Source organism: Alosa sapidissima, chromosome 4, assembly GCF_018492685.1.
Source record: "Alosa sapidissima isolate fAloSap1 chromosome 4, fAloSap1.pri, whole genome shotgun sequence".
Taxonomy (NCBI): domain Eukaryota; kingdom Metazoa; phylum Chordata; class Actinopteri; order Clupeiformes; family Clupeidae; genus Alosa; species Alosa sapidissima.
Genome location: NC_055960.1, coordinates 37395420 through 37415843, shown reverse-complemented (window position 1 = coordinate 37415843; position 20424 = coordinate 37395420). Strand labels below are relative to the sequence as shown.

Below are 20424 nucleotides of genomic sequence, written 5' to 3'. Positions count from 1 at the left end.
GTTGAAAATATTACTCTGAAAATATTCCTGTTCATATTACAGGCCACATCAATTTTGTACATGACTACTCTTCGAGAGGAAGAGAAGAACTGGACCACCTACTGTTTGTGCAACAGGGATCACTGCATTCAAGTTATACACATGGTATGGCTCTTCTAGAAGGCAGTGGGATTGCAGGATGTGATTGTGTAGCAATGAGTAACTTGTTCTGACTGCATGTCCAGAGACACTGTAGAATGTTTAGGATGCATCAGGATTTGTTGTAAAGCTCCCTATTGGCGTGTTTCATAGCCTATCCAATACTGTAGCTGTAGGGAGTATAATGGGTAAGTATCTGGAAGAAGTCTGCACTGAATAGGTGAGGATTGTTGCAAGCACAATTGACCCAGTGAATCATCAAGATGACCAGTCAAGTGGCGGCCGATTTGCATGAATATATATCAGTAGGAAATACAGCAAAAAAGGTATAGAGATGTACAACCATGAACTGTTAACAGAGGGTGGTTTATTTTCTGGTGGTCACTGTTTTGGGGCTTAATATAAATGCATTGAGGTCCTGAATAAGACGGACTGGGAACATTGGTAAAGCTTGGTTTTGTAGATAGTGTCAAGGAAGCTATAATGCAGCTCAGCCCTTGCACCTTGGAGATAATTGGCAACCTTTACAATGGAAGTTGAAAATCATCCTGTGGTTACAATATAGTACAATTGTGACCAAGTGCATGGTGCTTACCAGTTCCTCAGCAATGCCTTGCGTAAGTTTTCTGCCCTGTTGCATTGCTCTTTGGGATGACAGAACATGGGATGATGGGGCAGGATGTTCTAAACATACCCAACAAATAGTTTTGAAGGAGACTGTTCTTGTTTAGAATTAGATGGGGTATTTTAACCATAGGGTTTGAAGGAGTATCACTTCTGAGTGACACAAAATGATAAGTCATAGTCGATAGTTGGGTCATAATCAAGGGTCTATGTTCCAAAGGATTGTACTCCATCAGTGCTGGTCTGTTCTTCTTGGAATTGGTTTGTCTCTCTTACCCTTGTGTGTTTGAGTCATTCCATTGCGTCCTGAAACCCATTACTTTCTGTATCTGTACATATGCATTTAAAAAAATGGATTGTGTTCTTGGTTCTTGCAGAGGGGGGATCCCGCCTTCCATTAAATCACAACATGATCTCAGCTAGAGACACAGCAAAACCTCCTCTGCTCCTCTTCCAGAACCTCAAGGGGCGAATCAGGTGATTCTTGATTTAAATTTCCTGTTACAGGGCATTTCTGATGTTGAATAACCAACGTTCAAGAATTTCTGAGCATGAACTTCACTCAAGTTTCAGCTGATGCTTGGTGTACGGTGTAGTATGGGAGGCAATAAGCAACTCTCGGTTACACAGCCATTCAGGTTTTACCAGTTTGTTGTGTTTTGCAATGGATAGGAATGCAATTATAGAGTTGTGTTGTTGAAGTTAGCTACTTCGTAAGTCAACCATTCTTCCAACAAAGGCAGGCAGTGACTGGGTCTTAGATGATACAGTGGCAAGAATGCATCTGGCAACTATGTTGACATTTGTGCCTTTAGAATGTTAGAAAAAGGTTTGTATTTACCTTATTTATTCATATTTCTGGAAAAGACAGGTGTAGGAGTGATGTGCACTCTCTGCACCTTTTCTTCCTGTAGCATTCTGATTTGACAACCTAAGTGACTTTGCAAGATGTTTCTGCTCTTAGAAGTATGCCATCTTCTGGTTGACAATAAGTAGTACACATATCTCTTACTCTACTTTGGTGCCCCCTACAGACCCTTTCAACAATCAAAACAAAAACAATGCTTGAACGTTCTATTTGGTTCCCAATCTACTTCCTCTGCATTAAGATAACATATGGAATGTTAAAACGGAAGCCTTGTGGGGCCAACTATGATGCTGATAATGGAACTTTCTTGAAAGGGTCTATTGTCATCATGTACAAAAAAAGTGTCTACTGTACATACTACTAGACTACTTCGGGTAGCAGCTAGTTGATATTGCCCATCGTTAACGGGGTAATCAAAGAATATAAGGAAAGAAATACACAATATTCTTACATTTACAGTGTTATCCAAGTTCTGTGAGTACAAGAATAGTTCCATTTTGGATGAGCAATATATAGTTTAGTCATTAGCTTCAGATGACTTGTCATAAGAAGCATATTTGAGCTTTTGAGCATATTTACAGTAAATGTTATTATTTAAATGGAGTCATTATTATTATCATTATTATTATTATTATTATTATTATTATTATTATTACATTGCTATGCTGTATTATTATCATATTATAATATTATTATGGTATTATAACATGATTAACAATTGTTATTAATTAATTAAAATGAGTGTTACTGAATTATGATAAGCACAGTGATTATTATATTATATTATCATATTTTATTTCATAATATAATCTTTATTACTTTATTACTACTACTACTGATACTATTTACTTTAGTAATAACAATGTTATTACATGGTTTCTAATCCAATACAGTAGTTACATGCCTCTTAGTCAGTACATGACTCATGAATCAAAAACACTGGCTGAATTTTGCATTGTATTCACTATTCCTGTTTAGCTATCACAACATAATTAAGACAAACAACATTTAAAGACAGCAAGACAGCCACTGTTTTGTCTGTATTGTTTTTCTTTAAACATTTATCTTTTCCTGTCCTTTCGTTCACATAAATTCTCAATGATGCTGTCAAAAAGCATTTTCGTTTTACTGTAGACAACAAAAGCTGTAGCCTAGAAATCTAGACGCACCCTAGCGGCGGCCCAGGCTAGTCTAGCAACTCTCCGTTGGCTTGCGAGCTGGAAAAATTAAACTTCGATAGGGCCAATCACATCGTGCATAGAGTCGTTAGGCGGGCTTAATGTAATGATTGATGGCAAAGTAGAAACGGTTCGGCGTGAATTCCCTGCTACTAGAAAACAAAGAAGGTGGATGTTTCTATTGGCTTTTTAACAAAACTTTTTTTAAGTTGGCAAAAGTTTGAACTAGCCAACTAGCTCTGCTGGTGAGAAATTGCTTGGGACTCATTAGTTGTAGCGCTATCCTATTGCGTGCAGAGGGAATTTGAAAGACAACCGATTATCCCGCCCCTCGGACTGAGCACTGCGAATGGTGAGTCACCAGACCCTACCTTTTAATGTAGGTCTGGCTCGTCAGGATACAAAAGCTGCACATTGCACCATTAAGCTATGGTCAGGGCACACTTATTGAGTCATTTGCACCATCAAACTATGGTCAGGGCACTTATTGAGTAATTTGCATGGTGTGCTATTTGAGCTCCCCCTAGTGCTAAGTTGAAAATTGTTGATGGACATTAAAAACATTCTAAAAGATTTATCTTGACAAAAGTGTAGTAGTTATGTGTAGATGTATTGATGTCATTCATATTATATTTCTTCGGTTTATTTTGGCACATGCAGTTTTGCTTTGTTAATCGTGATTCATTTTTTCCAATTGAATTGAAATACACAGCAAAGCTGCACAGGAAGCAAACAACAATGTATTAATTTCGGCAGCACTATTTTATTTTGTAACCTTCATTGGCCCATGTGTGTGGGGACGTTGATGCTACAGCTAAGATACAAGTTACAACTGATACAAATTAGTGATATAAATGTTTCTGCTCAGTTGAGATTTATCCCCCTTCTACCTAACCGCATTGGATGTCATGGAGCCTTTCAAAGAGTGAGAACCAACAGCACGGCATTTGTCACAGATTGAAAGAACATTCTGCTGGCAAACAGCTGACAGAGAAACCTATCTGAAGCCCTGTGAGGGAATACACAATGAAGCTGTCTGACAGACAAATGGAAACACTGGCACAGAAGCATCTGGAAGATGGGTTTACAAGGATTGGCTGCAGCCAGCTCCCAGGGCTATGGTTACTGTAAGTGTGCAAAAGTTCATCATCAGCAACCAGAATGGATGGATGGCATTGCCAACACTTACATTAGTAAGTGGTTAGGCCTTCCCCCATTGCCTCCTCGACTTAGGCCTCTTTGGCAAGATTGAATTTCAATTTCAATTTAACTGTACTCATAGAGCGCCAAAACATTACACATGTCTCATGGCGCTTTACAGAGTGTTAGACAATCAGAGAGAGGAAAAGAAAAGAAGGGCGATGGGTAACAGGGAAAAACTCCCTAGAATTGGAGATACATACAGGAAGAAACCTCGAGCAGATCCACGACTCAGGGGCGCCTGCAGGAATTAATGCTATGGTATGCACACCCATCACCCCCCCCCCCCCCCCCCCCCAAGAAAAGAAAAATAAATAAATAAAAAAAACTAATTCAAGCTTGGACAATATTTGTCCGTTTCCAGGTTTTAGCCCAGTGCATTGGTCAGCAAAAAAGTCTACATAGCATAACAACATCCACATGCAATAATACAACAACCACGTCTACAATGATTCATTTGGACAACTTGATACAGCCCTATACAGGCTAAAGTTACCTTGTTTTGTTCTAGCCTACCGTGACGTAGCCTAGTTGCGTGCCCGCGTGCGTATTCTGCCTCTTGCTCAAACAAAATGTGTGCTCGTTAATTTTGATTAACTAAGTTACGTAATAGAAAATTGGGAATAGCCTGATGGCATGCAGCTAATGGGTTACTGTGCATAGTTGGGAAGGTATGGTGGGCCAATTTGGTGTGAATACACATTACACACACACACACAAGGGACTCTCGTTGTTGAGTAGCCTAATGGTACGCACAGTGCCTGCCACGACTCAAGGGCCTGACCCATCTGCCTAAGGTCAGTTACTTAAGCAATCTGCCAAGAGGCCGTAGGTTACACTAATTCTACAACAGCTAAGGAGCATTGTTAGGCACAACGCGCTAGCCGATTGCCTAAAAAACCCCTTAGCTGTTGTAGAATCAGTGTAACCTACGGACTCGAGTGGCTTATTGCTTTTCTAAAACTGTTACTATAAATACCTGGCAAAGTTTTATAAAGTAAAGGCACAGCAACTAGAAATATAATGAGTTATTCCTAGATAATCATTCTTCCGCCAAGAAATATATTTCCTCTATCTGAATGATTGCCAAGTAACGTCGAGACGCAGCTAATTTAAAGAAGCCCTATGCAGGTCTGGTTATTCCTTCACTGTTTCTGGGTTTTCACGACATAGCTCCCCCTGCAGCTTCGGTAGCAAGTGACTGCTACGCTAAATCCCCACAAGCTAGCGAGCTAGCCATCAAGAAACCAAGCTAAACACATACAGGGCTCACAACGAAACGGTCGAGCAAACACATTGTTCAAGAGACTATCAAACCACATTACAAAAACGAAGTTCACCCAAGGGTAGGCTACTTACAATTTCAACAGCAACAAAGCCAAGTCGCCGTCCGTTTTGCAGTCTTCTAAGAAACTACAATCTGACTACATTTTCGAGGCGTGATTGGATACTTCCGCTGAGTCACATCCGGATTTACCCGGTCCGGGTTCAGAAAGTTGCATATTCGGTTTTTCCGTGGAGAAGCGATACGGGGAGACGAAGCACCCAGCATGGTGGATGTCCACACAGGGTGCAGGTAGAGCGCACAGAACGAGGTGGACTAAAGCCCTCAGCAGGTTACAGCCCGAAGGGGTCCTGGGGAGAGTGAGGGGAGCCTTCAACACACCCTGGATCTTCTCTTAAACCTTAGAACCCTAAGCTGTTTTTAGGGCATTTTCACTACCTTTATTCATAAGGATTCATTGTAAGTGCCACACACACATATTATATATTGTTTTTTTCAGCAGAGTCTAGGCTATCCAGATCTGCCATCATTTCACGTATTAGTACTAGCATTGTGATTTTTAAAGAATTAAAATATAAAAATCATATTATAAAAATTCTTATATTTTGACCTGTATCTCACCACAGCAAGCTCATAGCTCTACATGCATTTCATGTGTGTGTAGGGCAGACTGTCCTGAAACGGGCAATATCATTGCCATGTTGGAGGGATACTCTGGGGCTGAGCAATTTACAGAAATATGTGGTGTGTGATTTACGGAAATAAATGGCATTTTTTATTTAGCGATGAAAAATGACCATTCTGCGCTCCATATATGTGACACGAACTGATCTGACCTGACTTGACCCAAGTTTGCCTGTTAGCATGTGTGACTATGGTGTATGCACTCATGATGATTCTCAACTTTTTACTGCATTGCCATGAACAAAGTAAAGGCAAAAAAGGTGTTTCTTTGTTGAACAAATTGGGATGCAATGTGAGGCTTGAATTGGATGCCATGCAGGAATTTGCTAGGATCTCAAAACCGGATTATGAACATGTTTTGCCATAGAGAAACACACGATAGCGTTGGATTATAAACATGCTTTACCACAAAAACAGACAAAAACGTGGGGTAAGTCCAGCTATATGAAGTTATTATTTTGCTGTCACTTCGCCTGTTTTATAACCCAGAAGGATGTATTTGGTATCAAATGATAGCTCTGTGTCTCCTCTTTCATCTAACATACGTGGCATATATATCCGATCACGGGTCCGCGAGTAATTACTCCGAGAGTAATGGGTGTGCAGCGTTGGTTTGTGTACATGACGTTAATATTTTGCAGTCACTTCGATATCCATGGTACCAATGGATAGCCCTGTTTCTCCTCTTTCATCTGATATGCTTGCCATATCTATGCGATCACGGGTTCGCGAGTAATTCAAACGAGAGTAATGGGTGCACAGGTGAACACAGAGAAGTATAGACTTTAAATATGATGCAATTTTATTTAATTTCATGATTTTTTTTAATTTTCATACTTGATCGTACAGACAAGTGCGTAGTCTCTTTGGAAAGCCCCACTTCTTCTCTGTCATAAAATAAAGGTTTTATCTCGTTGTGATGAACAGTCGCGGAGCAATGTAACAGAGAAGAAAGGGTGTGTTTTTTGACGCACTTTGCGTCAATCGGGTTCTAAGGGTTAACATTAGTGCACATCTAGATAGATACTTTATTGATCCCCAGGGGAAATTCAAGAATTCAAGACACACCATTGATCTAATTCACATCAATGGTGTGTCCGCAATATGTGACACTGGACTTTAGGAATTCACATTTGTCCTTTCTTGCTTGGAGTCCATACTCGTCCAGCCTCTTCAGGACCCGCCTCAGGTTCTCCAGGTGTTCTTCATCTGTACCGTCCATGACTATGACGTCATCAAGATAGTACTGTGTGCTGGTCCATGGCCCAATGCCAAGGCCACCTCGAACACAAGTTTACTGTAGCAGTACAAACTCTTGACAGTGATTGTCACGGACTGAGCCGTGACGTGCTCACGCAGCGTGCAGCCAGCCAAACGCCGGCGCTAACATTCAAACTGTCCTGCCGCTGTTCTCCGTGTAATATCACTGTCATTACCGTTTGCTCTGTTGTATTCCTGGTTCTCTATTCACAATGTCATTTACCACCGTTCACCATAAATGCCAGCTAGCATGCGTTGTTGTTTAAGGTGCAGGGAAAGGCCTACCGGCATTCTTAAGTAGCAAATGTTTGTGCATGACTCCATTCACATTACTCAAACTATATACATTGTCATTTCCATCTCCCATCTGTATTAATGTCTTCTGGTAGCAAGTAATGAAAATACCCACACTGGCTGTCAAACTTCTCATTTATTTAGTTAAACCTTCGTAATTACAACTCTGTACAGTTAACTCACCACCATCCCGAACTCCGTTTCAACTTCCTGGTTTAACGTGGGGAAGCCGAGGGAATGTTCCACTAGGTTGAAATAGAGGGGTTTCGCGGGTGATTGGTGGTGGGAACCATTATTGCAGGGGTGTTTTTGTGTTTATCACTAATATGGGTTTTTCTCTTTACAAATGTGATTTTGGTGGGGGAAACATTTTGTATGTATTTCTATATTTGCTGTTTGCTTGTTTGGTTTATTATTTGGTTATTATTGTGTGATTATTTGGTTAATTGATTTTTGTTAGCAATGGGGCAATCTAGTGGGAGGGGCTACAGCTAGCCTAAGGCTGTATTAGGCCCCATGGCCTCAGTTGCAGGGGGTCTGTGCAGAGAGAGAGAACTGTAAATGAGAATTGTGGACTGGTTAAGTGTGCAGGGTCTTTTGAGACATAGCCTGGCAACTTGATGCCTATTTATTTTCTTTTTGAACAGTTTTTGTTTTGCATTTTTGCTCATCTTGACACTGAATATTTGCACGTATTAGAAAAAATATTTTTGAAAAAATAAAAAAAAATAAACAAAAGACCTTTTTTGGAAACTTGCATCTTCCCTGACTCCGCCATCGGTTATCCTGCCACAGTGATGATGACCAAAAATACGTTTTTGAGTCTTGTTTATTTTCTAGGCTATCTGGAGGTAAGCTTCTGCTAAATCCACCTTTGAAAAGCACTGCCCCCCAGACAGGTTTGCGAACATATCCTCAATCGTTGGAAAAGGGTTCTGCTCAAGCTGAAGCACTGGATTAATAGTAACTTTGAAGTTGCCTCAGAGCTTGACTGTGCCATTTTCTTTTTCAACTGAGACCACTGAGGTAGGCCATCTACAGTGGATGTAGATGTATAGGAGTCAAATGTCTATGTTATAAAGCATGACAAACTCTTTAACCTCAATGGCACCCATTTTTGAAAACAAAAGTTCAGCTGAATGTCCCAAGTAGCTGACACTGTGGAACTGAATAGGTGGGAGACCATCTACGTTTCAACAACAATGAAGGCAGACGGAATATGCAGCTCAAATCTACTGGTTGGTCATCTCACCTAAAAGCTCCAGATGATCCCAATGGCGGAGAAGCTGGCTGTAGATGTGCAGATGGTCCCACTGAAGCGATACCTACCAAATACACAAGGATCTGGGGCTACAAATGATTCATCTTATGCTGCCCATTTACCAGACAACTTTGAATTTGGAAAAGACTTTTAAAAGACCAAAGTCTGACACCCTTTCACAAGACAAGTCTCAGAATTTATAGTCTGAGACTATGATTTTGCAAAGACTGCAACTGTACATTCATTTGAATCATTTCTCATCGCACACCAGTTATCTCAACGAGGCATATACAATCCATAGTGTGCTCGTTTTAAAAGTTATATTTTCATGCTTCTGCGGCATTGTTGCATGTGCGACACCCCCTATCTGCAGGGTTGTGCATATAACGACATCCATGCATGAGTTGGTGAAGGTGAAGTATTTTGATGTGTAAAAGTATTTTAGGTAGTTCATTGGACTGTTCTGTCAAGTGGAATATGAATAATTTTGTGCTGGAGAGGGCTCACTTATTTTATTTATTTACTTACTTTTTATTGTCCATATTTACTGTTTGCATGAGCAAGTAATGATTTTGCCACCTTGGTAGCATCTGCTTTACCTACTCTAAGTTCATTCTTATTATTAATGGTTAATGATGCTACAGAGACTCTGCTCTACACTGGCATTCTTGGTATTCTATCAGAGAAAACGTTTTTTCTGCTTTCAATTTCATTCTTTTCAGTCCTCCACCACTGCCACTAGTTACTTCACTGTCTGCAGATGACTTTGCAACATTTTTCACTGAAAAAGCTGCTGAGATTAGTGCCCAGTTGTTCGACGAGCCTTTAAAGAAGCACTATGCAGGTCTGGTTATTCCTTTGCTGTTTCCGGGTTTTCGCCGGATTTGGGCTCGCATTTTTCACTACACACCTGCAGCTTCGGTAGCAAGTAATTGCTACGCTAAACCCCCACTAGCTAGCAAGCTAGCCATCAAGAAACCAAGCTAAACACATACAGGGCTCACAATAAAACGGTCGCGCAAACACATTGTTCAAGAGACTATCAAACCACATTACAAAGACGAAGTTCACCCAAGGGTAGGTCACTTCAACAGCAACAAAGTCAAGTCGGCGTTCGTTTTGCAGTCTTCAGAGTCTCTCACTTGACGCCATTCCTCAAAAGCTCGCCCTATGTTCATTCGAAACTACAATCTGACTACATTTTCAAGGTGCGATTGGATACTTCCGCTGAGTCACATCCGGATTTAACTGGACCGGGTCCAGAAAGTTGCATATTCATTTTTTCCGCGGAGAAGCGATAGGGGGAGATGAAGCACCCACCAAACGACCCAGAAAGTGTTGTAGAACCATCAGAACGACTCTCAACCTGCATAATTAAGATATTTTTTGCTAAAATTGTTACATAGTGCTTCTTTAAAAAGACATTGCCTTGACTTGACATTGTAACATTGTTGGACTCTTTCTCTCCTCTTAAAAGTGCTCTAAGCGATGTCACATGGTTTCTAAGCTAAAGCTAAGCTTTTTTGTCACATACAGCAAACATACAAGTAAAAGTACACTCAATTCAGTTGATGTGAAGAACTGTAGACCTGTCTCCCTTCATCATCTCCTGACAAAGGTTCTTGAGAAAGTGGTGTTCAAACAAGTTTCTGATTTCCTATCTCAGAACAACCTACTAGACCCTAAACAGTCTGGTTTCAAGAGCAGCCTATCTACCTAAGAGTAGCTAAGGCCTCTGCTAAGTCATCCGTTTTAATTTGTAGCCTTTCACACTGAACCATGACATTCTCCTCCACTATTTAAGCTCAGAATGTCTGGGAAAACTCTGAATTGGTTTGCATTCTTGCATTCTTTCATTCCGCGTATCTTGGCAAGAACAGGTATTAAAGTCTCTTAACCTCACCACAGGTGTGCCTCATGGATCAGTACTAGGGCCCCTTCTTTTCTCTATTTACACCACTTCTATGAGTGAGATCATTTACTCTCCCAGATTTACCTATCACTGCTATGCGGATGGTACTCAATTTTACCTGTCTTTCCCGCCTGGTGACTTCTGTTTCTGATTGAATATCTGCATGTCTCAGGGATATTTCATTCTGTATGACCAAAACAGAGCTTTCGGTATTCCCAGCTAATACCAACATATTGATATTGGCTCATAACTTGAGTGTCACAATTGATGACCGCCTAAATGTAGCCTCAGTCACACAGTCATGTTGGTTTATACAATATTAGGAAGATCAGACCTTATCTGAGGCAATATGTCACACAACATCTTGTGAAGACCATGGTTCTTTCCAAACTGGACTATCAGAATGCATTGTTAGCTGGCCTGATTATGTTGTGAGCAGCAGCTTGTCTGGTCTTTAATCAGCCAAAGAAGACACATACAACTGCTCTATTAGTTACTCTTCATTGGCTTCCTATAGCAGCCAGAATCTAATTAAACTTTTTTTACAGTGGGGCTACACTGGGTGCATAACTGAGGCGTTCCATTCGCATTGTGCCTGCTGCAACCACTACTATCAATTGAACTGGCTACACCAGACGTGATAACGGCGCAGTCTTCTGAAATACTTTTTACGCTTTGCGAACAGAATGCTTTAGTTACACGTCCAGTGTGGCCTCCTTGTTACTCTGGCCTGTAGCTGGATCCACACCTTGATATTTCAATTCCATGGTCCAGCTCTACAACCCCTCTCATCTACTGATGAGTGTCTGCTGTGTTGACCAACCATTAACGCTATACGGTCACATCCATTAACTCTATACGGTCACATCCATTAACGCTATGAGGTCACAGTTACTCTTTTCCTCAGATTCCTTGTTTTGCAATCCACCTCCCTAGCCTCCCTTGGAAGTGCATTTCGATGAAACTGGTAGTCGGCAAATGTGATTGAATTAGTGAATTAAATACAGACAAAAAAAAGTAGTTTGTTAAATACAAATCCAACTCTGCACATACTAAATTAAGCAATTGATGTAATATTACATCCAAGGCCATGAAAGATTTTCCTTTCATTTTGTTATGTTTTCCCAAAATTATTTTCTACAAACAATAAATTGTTTACCTAACATAATGAGATCAAGCCTCACAAAGCAGTGTTATATACACACAGCACAGAAGTACAGAAAACACTTCTGTCAAAGCTAGCACAAGTCTTGTGGATGGGGTCACCTACCATAATGACAACCTGCAGTTGTCATGATGCTGTTATGTAACAGCATGTCACAACATTTGTTTAGCAACTTTGTTTATCAATTCAAAACAAGGGAGAGTCCATTTTTAATCAATATACTCCAGAACATTTTAAAAGTTTCTAGGTTATCTCGTTCCATAGTGTTCTTCGTCCTCTCTGGTAAAAGCTAGTCTGATGTAACGCATCAGGATATATCAGGTAACTGGATCTGTTGTAATGAGATCAGCCATGGATTTACAAGTTATTTGTAGAGACTTGCACTAGGCCACAGTACACCACACTGTATGAGCATGCATTTTCTTTGAAAACCTGTTTTCACGTCTTTACATGCCCTAGTCCTTTACATGCCTAGTTTACATGCCTTGTAGTCAAATGTAGAAATTATTCATATAGTGAGCAAATCTGTAGCAAATCTGGCCTTGGTGCTGTCTTTGATTCAGTTGTAAGATGTAAGGAAGGATTTTTTGTTGTGGGCTCTTTGGCCTATAGTCACACATAACAAAGACAATCTTGTTTTGTTTTCTCACATTAGACATGCAAGTGGTATAACAAGTACCACAGTATTTAGTAGAAAAGGACACTTCCTCAGCTGTTTATCACTTACATCTGAACTTCTGTGGTAACCCACACAATCCAAAAAGGAAGGTTTATTTTATTTTTGGGTTGCAAGACATTAATTTGAGCCCAAATGTACCTTTAACCAAATCATTCACTTCTTGCTCTATGTTGAGTAAACTATAACCTCGCCATTTGTGGATAGACTCACGAAACCACATGCTGGTATGTCAATTGTGCAAAAAGAACCAAATAGCTGATATATTAGCTGATATATTGCCTTCTCTAAAAAAGGCGTTTAGACAGCATAACATTTTCATTCCAAATAATCCCATTGCTTTTGGTACTTTCGAAAAAAGTGAGGTGAATGAAGTTCAACAGCTGTGTGTGCATCACAAATGCTTTAAGTACCGGCTCTACTGTACCTTATTGTAATTGGGTTCCCTTGAAGGATTAGGCTTTGTAGGAACAACAACCTTATGAACAAATGCCACTGCCTAGTCAAGATCAGGCTTAAACATACGAGAAAGTTGCAACTGAAAACATTGTCATAGTGTATTTTCGTCCAAAATAACAGACATGGCTTAAAAATAATGCTTTCAATCACATTCTTCCAACTCCTTCCATGCAAAACACCACTTCCAATTGAGGCTGCTACTTCAGTCTTGATTCTAAATAGGCTTGTGTTGGCTGTGTTAGTTGTCAGGAACCAGAGAGTGTTAGGCAACACATTACCTTCGATGGCACTGATGGAGACACGTCTGACACCTAAGCCACCCTCAGGGGATTTGTGGGATTGTAAGTGGTGTGTGGGATTAGAGTTTCCGTGGGCCACAGAAAATTACTCGGTCTCTGGGTCAGTGTGTCAGTGTATCAGTGAGTCACTAGGCTTTCTCCAGAACACAATCTCTTTCCCTTGAGCAGCTCCGAGCATTCACTTCCTGGGACGGAACATATCTGTCCCGCTGAATTAGTCAACATCGTATGCACATGCACACACACCTGCACACACCTGCTTACACATGGACAGGCTTAGGCAGACAAAAAAGCACATATGCAGACACAACCATATTGCCACACATACATGCACACACACACACATAAAAATAAATTGTACACTGGTAATGTTGATGATGCAGGATGGTTTCAATTTATGGATTATTTTTGCTTGGCTTCAGTTGGTGTGCATTTTTATACTTTTGTGATGTTTTTTTCACATTTTTATTTTTTGTGGCAGTTCAGTAAACACTGTGTTGAGGTTAATTAATCAGAATCATAGCTATCAAGTTATCTCTTGAAATAATCCCGTGGTTAGTACATGCACCTGACTGTGGCAAAGGAAATAGGATTATATACCACTGGTATCTTCTGTGCTTGTTAGCCACAAGCACACAACCTGAGAGCAAGCTGCATATTTACAGTCAGCAATTGATGTTTGCCATCAGGACAAAAAGCACTGCTCAGTAAACAAAGCCTGCAGCCAAAGCGGGATGTTCACCCGTCGAATTAGAGAAAATCTATAATAAGAATCAACAGATGCACAGTATTGACATTTTATATAGCCTTTATTGCTATCAGAGCAGCTAGTATGTATGATTTCATTCATATATTAAAAATGCATGCTTTGTCTACAATTTCACATTCAAACATTGATATGGTGGATACTTTTATTAAAAACCATATTGCATCACTGTATGTATATATTTACCAGTGTTCCACGTAGTTCAAGCAAGGACCCAATCATGCTGTAGCTATGGCATGATCTAGAGAGTGAGATTTTTAAACATGATTTAAAAGATGATGTTACTTCCATTCCCTGTTAGATAATGATTTATTTGTTGTAAAGGTAAGAATTATGAACATCCCTCTCCTCCTAACACTGTCAACTTATGTTTTACTTGCAGACAAAACAATATTACAACCCCTCAATACAGATGGCTTAACAGAAATAAACCGTGATGCAGGAATAGAGGGGATGCAGGCAAACCAATGTAAGTAAATTCATAAGGGTTCAGTAAACTCGCTTTCCCATATGTATTCCCCCCAGATTCCCATGGACATTCAGTGGAACCAGACATGATTAAACTGTGATTAATATTTAGCCACTTTTATCTGCTTTATTTAGCTATGTCATATCTGCCCTGGTACAGCAAAGTTCGGTGACTGCCAGAAAAAAAATGGACTGCTGTTTGCCCAGTAAACAAAAGTTTGTCCATGAAAAAACACTTCAACTGTTTGCTCGTGCAAACACGCTCTTTGCCTTTCAGACGTTATTGATTTTTCATTTTGATAATGAATTTTTCCTTTGGTTATATGAGAAATACAGGGATCCAACAATGTACCAGTTGGACTACTGTTAATGATGACATTATTCTTGAAATAAATACGTTATCACATTAATTTAGCCTGACTTCGTCATACTCAAGTCAGAATATGAGTCTGATACTGCTCCATTGGGATGTGATTATGGGGTGTGTTTCAACCGATACAGGGGGTGAATCCTGTAGGAAGAAGAAGGATCCTTCTTCTTCACAGTTGCCTTAACATTGTTTTCTGGTAGTTTTTGTAAAGTTATTGTACTGTCAATATCTTCTACAAGAGGCACAATGGCGAAAACTAAATGTCTACCTTCTAGCAACAACGTCTTTGTTAGGGAGAACCGGGATGAACGAAACACTTTATAACTAAACGTCATTTACAATGACATCGTACCATACTGAAAGCTAATATTTTGTCACTAGCAACCTACATCTGTGTCATCTCTGTCAAACACAGTTGCATTTTCAGCTCTGAACAAAACCATTCAGGAGTTCTTCTGGTCCAAACCGGTTCGGTTCGGGCATAGTTGCTCCACAGCGGAACAAGTCCAGAACGAACTTCCCAACCTCAAATGTTGTAGGCGGGACTACGTTCGGCTGGCATCCAGGCTAACATTCATTACTAATGACTGTAAACGTGCTCTGTACATTTCCAATTTAATAAACAATAGCAATAAACTATAGCAATAATGGAAAATGGTTTCCATGATGTTAGATCAAGTTAATGCAGGTAATTGTGGAAGAGCACAGATACTTAAATAATGACCTAGAGTTAAAACAAGATAGAGTCTATTGATGGACAACGAGTTCAAACTTCCGATTGGGAGCAAAAATATGTTAATCAAGTCAAGTCAACTAATTTTATTTGTATAGCACATTTAAACGAACGACAGTTGACCCAAAGTGCTTTACAAGTTAGAACAGGGAAGGCAGAAACAATATGCCTTAAAGATACATAGACAGGTGTGCAAGACTCCATGAATATAGTTAAAAAATATAAAATAGAATAAAATAAATTTAAAAAGATAAAGTTTAAAGAGGTAAAACAAAGCATAACATAAATTAAAAGACTATAAAATATAAAAACCAAATGATAAATATATAAACAAAGGATAAAACAAAAAGGCATAAAAAGAAATTAAAAGGAACTAAAAGCAAGAAAATAATCGGAGTAGTTTGAGCTAGATCATTTTTGCATTAACAATGAAATGAAATGAAGGGGCATGACATCATGCCAAACAAAGTGTTATTTTTAAACCACTGACAAGGCTCAAAATAGCATTACACTTCAGTGGTAGAGTGGAGAGGGTCCCTACAGACCAATCGAAGTATTGTAAACTTTGTGTACAGACAGGTTATAATAAGTACTGTCTATGAAGTATGAAGTATGTATTACTTTAACTTGTCTTCTGGTCACTGCTATCTTGAGGAAAAGTACATACAAGTCAGTAGGTTAATTCTACTTCATGCAGCGCTACGCAGATCTGGATGAATGTAAGGCATGTTTGCAGCATGCATCACGTTTAGCCAGATCTGTACAGTGCAGCGCTGCACGAAATGAACCTAATGGCATCAAGTCAAGGGCAGCGATCGGAAAAAAAGATTTATGCGCTATATCATAAAGAGTCCTTATTATAACCTCTCTGTACACAAAGTTACAATACTTCGATTTGTCTGTAGGGACCTTTTAGCTATTTCATTGTTAATGCAAAAACTGCCTACTGTAGCTCAAAACTACTCTGATGAACGTACGTATTTCTACTCCCAAAGGAAAGTTTGAACTTGTTATCATCCATACAGAGCCTTGGTTGTTTTAACTCCGGATCATTCCTTTAACAAAGGGACTGCAAACATCATAAAAGGAGAGATTCCTAAAAAGCCTTTTCCTAAAAAGCTGATTTTCCCTATTTAAGTTAACATTATTTTGAAGACACCTGTAGTTCACAGTTTCAATGCCTACTGAAGGCATACTAAGGTTCAAAGGTTCTTTATTTTATTTTCCTTTTAATCCATTTAGCCTGACCAAACAAATTCTCAACTGGGAATTGGTCTGGACCCTTTCTCAGTTCACTTTTGTTTTATAATTTGATTTCTCAAGTGCTTTTAACACCATCCAACCCCTCAGACTGGGAGACAAGCTCTTGCAGATGGGTGTGGACGCTCACCTGGTAACCTGGATTACAGACTACCTGACCGAGCGACCGTCTCTCTGACACTGTGATCAGCAGCACCGGAGCGCCACAGGGAACTGTGCTCTCTCCAGTCCTGTTCACCCTGTACACATCTGATTTCTGCTACAACACCGAGTCATGCCACATGCAGAAGTTCTCTGACGATACTGCAATTGTGGGGTGTATCAGGGACGAGCAAGAGGAGGAGTACAGGAGCCTGGTGGAGAACTTTGTGCAATGGTGCAAACTCAATCACCTACAACTCAACACTTCAAAGACCAAGGAGATGGTGGTGGATTTCCGCAGGTCTAAGCCCGCTCTGCTACCAATCTCCATTGATGGGGTCAATGTGGAGGTGGTAAGCACCTACAAGTATCTGGGTCTCCACCTGGACCATAAACTGGACTGGTCAGCCAACACTGACGCACTCTACAAGAAAGGGCAGAGCAGGCTGTACTTCCTGAGGAGGCTGCGGTCCTTCAATGTGTGCAGCAAGCTCCTCAGGATGTTCTACCAGTCTGTTGTGGCCAGCGTCCTCTTCTATGCAGTGGTATGCTGGGGAGGAAGCACAAAGAAGAAGGATGCTGGGCGACTTGACAGGCTGGTAAGGAAGGCTGGCTCTGTAGTGGGAGCTGAACTGGAGTGCATCACTTCAATATCTGACAAAAGGACCCTGAACAAATTGATCAACATCTTGGACAATGAATGCCATCCACTCTACAGCACTATTAAAAGCAAAAGAGCTTGATCAGCTGGAGACTTCGCTCACTGCCATGCACAACTGAAAGGCTGAGGAAGTCATTTGTCCCCAGGGCCATTGAACTGTTCAATGCTTCACTAAAGGGAAGAGGAGAGATAGACTTCTCTGCTTAGTCTGTCTGCCTCTCCACCCTATCCATGTTTGAGTACTGACTGCCCACTACTGCTTTACTACTGTTTTACTAATGTCCACAGCCTAATGTTTTTACTACTGTTTTCCTGCTACACTGTTTTTCATGCTTTATTAGCACACATGATCAATGGCTTCTGCTACAATACTGAATGTCTGTAACCCTATTACCTCAACCTGTTCTTGCACTGACATAGTTTTTTTTATAGTTTTTTATATTACCTTGTCTACATTATACTTTACTCTCCGATTTGTCCATATTATTTATGCTGGTTTCTAGACCTTATTATTGCACTGTTGCACCGTTGGACTAATGTTGGACTACTTTTTGCATCTTCACCATGACACTCACTCTCTTGAGCACCTTACCATGCACACATAACTAAAGGACTACTGTTGGACTACTTTTTGCACCTTCACCATGACACTCACTCTCTTGAGCACCTCACCATGCACACAGAACTACAGGCCCTGTCACTACAAGCGTCTCATGCTTGATCACCCTCAAGCACACTGGATTTTTTACATTTATTTATATAGTATATTTAGTCTTATCTCCTACTGTCTCTATTGTACAGTGGAGTTTGGTTATATGTTTATACCTATACTTATATTTACCATTTCTGCTGTAAGTGCATGTTGTGTGTGATGTCTGTATGCTACTGAGACCCCCCTGAATTTCCCCTCGGGGATCAATAAAGTATCTATCTATCTATCTATCTAATCATATAGGCATAAACAGCGGTGACATTGCACTTAAGTTGGGGCATTAAAATCTTAAAATCGGAAGTACAGCAAACACATCTTTCAAAACAGGTTTTAAACGTAGTTGTAAACTTGGTTTAAGTCCTTGTTGTGTAAAAGTGACACATTGGTTGCGTACAAAAGCGGTGCCAACCGTTCTCTACTGTCATTGTGTAAAGCCCAGCCCATGCTGAATAAGTGTCGTTCGAGGATTTCAGGGATTTTTGAAATCACCTGCAGTTGGAGGGGTTAAACGGATCTGCCTGAGCAAATAGCTCTGGTTTACCAACAAGCCAAGAAATTTTGGCAAGAACTAGTTGTGACTCTCCTTTGGTCACTGTTACTGAGTTACTGCATTCATGAGAGGTGAAAACAGCCACGCCCACCGCACGTGCAAGGTCAGGGAGTGGAAGGTGAGCACCCAGGATAGCAAGCTTTCATTTAAAGCTGCAGTTGGCAAGTCTGACAGATTGAGAGGACTTACTGTAGCCAAAATTTTGAATGTTTACAACTCTCATGCACCTCCCCCACTACCACCGAGCACCCTCTCATCGAGTTTGTGCTCGCCAGTGCGCATCAGACTGCACCAGACTGTAATAGACCTCTGAAGTTCGCCTACAAAAAATAACCAAAATGGCCATCTTTGCCCATATAAGGAGATCCGGTTGTTAATTGAAGCTAACTACCTATGGCAAGTTGCATTGCAAGTTAGTTTAACAGGTGCGATAATTCAAAATCCCCATGTTTAGGTACACTGTGGAACAATAATTTGTATCTGACAATTCATTTGACAACCTCTGCCATAAAAGGTTATTTTTCTTCATATCTGTTGAACCATCAGGAGTCACTGTTGCAAAAACATCAATGAGATCTTCAGTCCAGCTTACCATGTGAGGACACTGTCAGTCATCTTTGGCTCACCAAGCCAAACCACAAGTTCCTCTGCAAGACATCGACAAAGGACCTTGTGTTGCACCACCCACATGGGCCAAAACTGTTATTAAAATGCAAGCACCAAACATAACATACATTCGTTATTTCATATATAGGGACTACATGTTAGCACAAAGAGATGATGGGTAAATGAATGGTAGGCCAGTGTTTCCCAAAGTGTGGGCCGTCAAGGTATTTACAGGTGAGCCGTGAGAGGTAGCCTACATTATTTTATTTATTTTCAATTTTGTATTTGAGTTTGACGTACCTGAAAAGTTAACGATTACATAGTTGAAATTCAAACCATAGCAGGAGATATTAAGCCTATTCATCAAAGTGACATTCATTTGATGTTGGTCCAGAACATATTTGATGGGATTGTCATTGACAGACTATGGGTAATGCTAAACTAAAGTGTGTTATTGGAGAGGTGGTTGTCAGGTAGAAAAATTCAACGTCTCAAGCAAATCAAAAGTTTACAGTGAACATGTGAAGAACAAGACCCTCAGTGAATACTCCGACTGCAGAATTGTAAATAAATGTTTGGGTGGGCCGCAGGAGATTTCCAGAATTGACATTGGGACTCAGCAGTGCCGAGTTTGGGAACCTCTGGTCTGGGCTTCATCCTCTGGTCTGGGCTTCATCAAACTCGTGTACACTGGCAAACCTTCAATACCAACTGAGGGCACCGCAGAGTACAACATTTGAGTCAGATCCATTCCAAAGTCAGCTTAATGATTATAACACTAGACTCCATATTGACTGTAGATGCAGTTTAGAGAATGCTTACTCTGGTGTGTGGGCCAGCTATTGCTTAGTTTA

At 40.3% G+C, this 20424-nt stretch overlaps 1 long non-coding RNA gene across 1 annotated transcript; it reads left to right on the top strand.

Annotated features, from left to right (window-relative positions):
• The first annotated feature begins 1144 nt into the window (after nt 1–1144).
• On the top strand, nt 1145–19647 carry LOC121707330. The gene is made up of 3 exons (XR_006031302.1): nt 1145–1239; nt 14452–14538; nt 19511–19647. It is a non-coding gene; the product is annotated as an uncharacterized LOC121707330 (long non-coding RNA).
• Nucleotides 19648–20424: the final 777 nt, after the last annotated feature.